General features: G+C 36.5%; 1 protein-coding gene across 2 annotated transcripts in view; it reads left to right on the top strand.

The window, feature by feature from the left end:
- Positions 1-3,587: 3,587 nt before the first annotated feature.
- LOC112156471 (leucine-rich repeat neuronal protein 3) overlaps positions 3,588-4,435 on the top strand; it is a 24,144-nt gene continuing 23,296 nt past the window's right edge. For both annotated transcript variants that reach the window (XM_024288776.2, XM_024288774.2), the window contains exon 1: positions 3,588-4,066. The gene's annotated coding sequence lies outside the window, so the exon portion shown is untranslated. The remainder of the gene's footprint in view (positions 4,067-4,435) is intronic.

Below are 4,435 nucleotides of genomic sequence, written 5' to 3' on the forward strand. Positions count from 1 at the left end.
ATAAAGCGATAGGTGGCAGCCAAGAGGCATCCCTTTCACTTTTTGTTTAAAGCTGGTTCAAAACTACACAATAGCAGTCAGGTCACTGCACTATAAGAGCTTGTTGGCTTGTTATACAATGAATTATGATGCTGTTGAAATATTTAGTTTAACCTGTAGATGTAGATGACAGGTTTGTGTTACTTTGCAGAAACTCATTCTATTTTATAATCAATGTGTAATGGGGTTATAAATGAGAGCGTGGCATTTCAAAGTCACATGACCTGCATCCAAAGCTGTTTATTGGCCTCACTGGGGCTGATTTTAGGAATGGATTGCATTGTTTGTCACTCAATTTCAATGTTTTAGAAAACAGGATCTCATCAGTTAAATTATATTTTGTACCTTTGATCTTGACCCAAAGCTCATGACCATCCGCGAGGCTATAGGAACATTGATAGACCTGTTATTCTTCACTACATAGAGTCAATGCACCGACCGTATTAACTCTGGGAAATCTCTTCCCTTCCCTTGCTTGTGAGTTGAAAAAGGAGCTCTACACCTATCCGGAGAGGAGGATCAGTTGGGAACAGTTTCTCATTTACTATGAAGCTAAAAGAACGACATCGTCTGCAAAAAACAGAGATGAAATCCTGCATGAGACTGGACTCCTACTGAATATATGGATTTGTTTGAGCAAACTCCAATCAGACTTCCAGTGATCTCTTTGAGGAGGTTCTAAAAGTATTCCTTTCATCTTTTAACAATGTCTTCAGTCAAAGTCTTTCACTAACTGCACTGTAGACCGTACTGGCGAAGAATGTCTTCTGAATAGTGTGTCAGTTTCTTTGAATTTGTCCAATAGTCTTTCTTTGTAGCCTTAGAACTACCTGAATGGTTTTGCCCATGCAACTGCCCTTGCTAAATTCTGCTTTAACTGGAGGTTCTCACAATCCAACCAGACTCACTAACACTCCTTCAGCTTGACAGTATCTCCTAGCTCTGGTGACCATCAACAGGTTTGTTGATTGTTGCTCCTGTAGACACCAGAGTCTTCAAGGCAAAAGCATCAAAGAGCTGATTCGTTATTGGAAGTGGACAACATTTTCCAGCTTTCCTCAGTTTGGTTAATGCTCTCCTGGATGTGGAAGCTAAAGACCCTTCCAATGGTAGGCTCAACCAGACTCCAGTAGTTTGTCCTCCTTCACCAACAAGTCCAGCACACCACTAGGTAGTGCTTGGTTGACAGCCTCCCCATTTCTCATTCTCTTCCCCTGAGTGCCTAAGATACACAACCGAAAATTAGATGATAACACCAGCACCTCCTGACAAGGATGTCCTGGTGTTACGTGCACTCTAAGACTCTCTTGCATTCAAATATGGATTTTGTACAATAACTGTCAGAGAAATCCATTAACAAAAACCTTCAGGTATCACTTCCATTGCCCATATGAGCATTGAAGTCTCATAGAAGAACATTTAAGTCACAAGTTGGGGCTTCTAGAGAGTTCTAGAAGGTAGGGTACTCAATGATGCTGTTTGACCCCAAACTACTTTAGTAGACCGGTCCCTGACCCAGACACCCAGGTGGCCTATAACCAAACCTGCACTGCTTCTGCTATGGACATCACTAGAGTGGAAGACAGTCAAACTCCTTTCAAGGAGTTGGGTTTCAGAGCCCAGAAAAGGGTATGGGGAAAGCCTAACTGTCTGTAGCCCGTACCGATCAGCCTCTTTACAAGTTACAGTCTCCTCAGTGAGGTGACATTCCACGTCCATCTTCACACTAAAGGTTTTGGAGGCCGCCACACTTCACAATTGGGAAAATGACATGTCACTGGTACCATGTTGCCAAGTTAGAAGGACTTTGAGGTTTATACTCTGTGCTGATGGTCGGTATTTCTATGCAGTTGATGTTTTTGTACTGTTGTGAATCTGGTGGATACAGATTTCAACATCGCCCAGAACTACAGATGATAAAACAGGCCATTAAGGATGAGGACCCATGGTACAATTACTTTTGTGGGCCCTTTGGCAGTGAAAAGCTACTTTACCCCAGTTTACTTCCCCGCATTTAATAAATCACATCAAACGGGGGGTTAGATATTTCCTATGTGGACAAGTCAACTAAAATCACTACATTTGTTGAATTCGTCATCCTCTGTGTAGCTTTAGAACAACTCCAGCAAGAACACTGACATTTTTATAAGGGAGAGGTCATAGTGGGGTTCCTGAGGAAGAGGATTATGACGCATTAGTGTTGAGTAAAAATTTAACATTGTTAAATATTGACTCTTTTACTCATAATTTACAAGTATTCTTATTAAAAAAATGACTTTCATTCTCACAATGTTATAAATGTATTATTGTAAATTTTTGACTTTTTTCTCATGATATTATTACCTTATTCTTGTTAAATTGTGACTTTTATCTTTTAATTTTACAACTTTATTTTTACTTTACAGCATAATATTATAGTTTTATTCTCGTAAAATGAAAACTTTTTCTCAAAATGTTTCATATATATATATATATATATATATATATATATATATATATATATATATATATTTTACTTTTTTTCTCATAATTTTAATATTTCATTTTTTGAAAAATTCTACATTTTTTTTCTCTCACTATTTGTAATTTTATGGTCATGAAATTATAACTTTTTTAAATGTACAATTCTACTAAGAAACTTTCAATTTTTCACATATTTTATTCTCATAAAATTATATTTCCCCTATTTTATGATTTTATTATTATTAAATTATTTAGCCCCACAATTTACAATTATATTCTCATAAAATCATTGTATTTTTCTCAGTTTATGATTTTGTTCTTGTCAAATTACATTTTTCATAATTCTACTATTTTATTTTCATAAATAATTGGAACTATTTATTACAAATGTACAACTTTATTCCTGTTTAATTTTGAGGGTTTTCTTTACATTCACATATTATAATTGCAACTTTTTTCTTTAAATTTTACAACTTTATTCTTGTAAAACATGACTTAATTCTTACAACTTTACAACGATATTATTGTAAATTTTTACTCATGTTCACACTATGACTTCATGAAATTAAAATATTTTCTCATATTTTAATGACTTCTAATATTTTTCTTGTTTTACAAGAATATCTTTATTCTTGTAATTTTTCAAAAATACTTTTATGACTCAATTTTTGTATAATTACGACTTTTTTCTTGTGTTTTTTTACATTTAGTTTGTAATATTACAACTTTAATTTTTTACAACTTTATTTTTTCCAAAATTACTACTTCTTTTCTCATAATTTTACTATTCTTGTAATATATATATATATATTTACTTTTATTATAATTTTACTACTTTTTTCTTCTAATATTTTTACTTTTATTATAATTGTACCACTTTATTCTTGTAATAGTTTTACTTTTAATCATAATTTTACTATTCAATTCTTGTAAAGTTTTTACATATTTCTTGCAATATAAAAATTCTGGTATTAGTTCTGGTATTATTCTGGTAAAGTTGCACATTTATTCCTAATAATTTGACGATTTGATTCTCGTCTATGTATTTCGTTTCTCCACAGTGGACTCGCTGCTATTTTTTACAGTGTGTTTCACCTCCAGCAGAAGCGGATGAGAGCAGGGCTTCAGGGATGTGACCGACGGCTCCCTCCAGCCAATCAGAGCGGCGATGCCGCCCGCTTCTCTGACGCCATTGGCTGTTCTCTGGAGAGTCGGGGGTTTGTGCTGATATTAATGACTCGCCGAGGAGACGGCGGCGCATCTATGTGGTCCGCCTGACACTTGATGAGAGGGAAGAGATGCGCCCTTAACAGCCGGAACGTGAAGGGCATCAGTCCTCCTCCTTCTCGGACTCTTTTAGATTTCATTTTTCCCTCCTTCATCCAGAATATCTTCTTTTTTTCCTCTCTCTCCACGGAGGAGAACTGATTTCTCATCAGCTGCGTGAAACGACCACACATTGTTGCCTGCTTTTGCGCGCTGGGAGGCTTTCTCTTCTCACTTGATGGGAATATAGACGAATAAAAAAAAAAAACATCTTCATCTGCAACCATGGTTACATCAGGTAAGTTTGAGTTTTAATAATCCTAAATGATCCATCTGGGTTGGATCCGTGGCGCATTCTCTGCTTTTGCGCATCTTTTTTTTTCCTCCTAAAAATCTGCCAGCGGATGCTGAGTCTGATCGCTGCAAACCTCCCATCAGGCAGTTTGGTGGCGTTTCGAATAAGAGGCAAACATTGCAGACTAATTAGGCTGATGACCGGCCTCAACCCCCCCACCCCCCTCAGAAGTGGAGGCGCGCTTTTGCGGAACTATAAGCGTGATGCGCAAATTTGGATATATATATTTTTTTCCTTTTTACGCACAAACTCTCCGATAGAAAGACATGTATTTTTGCGCTCGTGCGTGTCGAGTTTTCACGTCCAGACGCA

The sequence above is a fragment of the Oryzias melastigma genome, linkage group LG23 (assembly GCF_002922805.2).
Source record: "Oryzias melastigma strain HK-1 linkage group LG23, ASM292280v2, whole genome shotgun sequence".
NCBI lineage: Eukaryota > Metazoa > Chordata > Actinopteri > Beloniformes > Adrianichthyidae > Oryzias > Oryzias melastigma.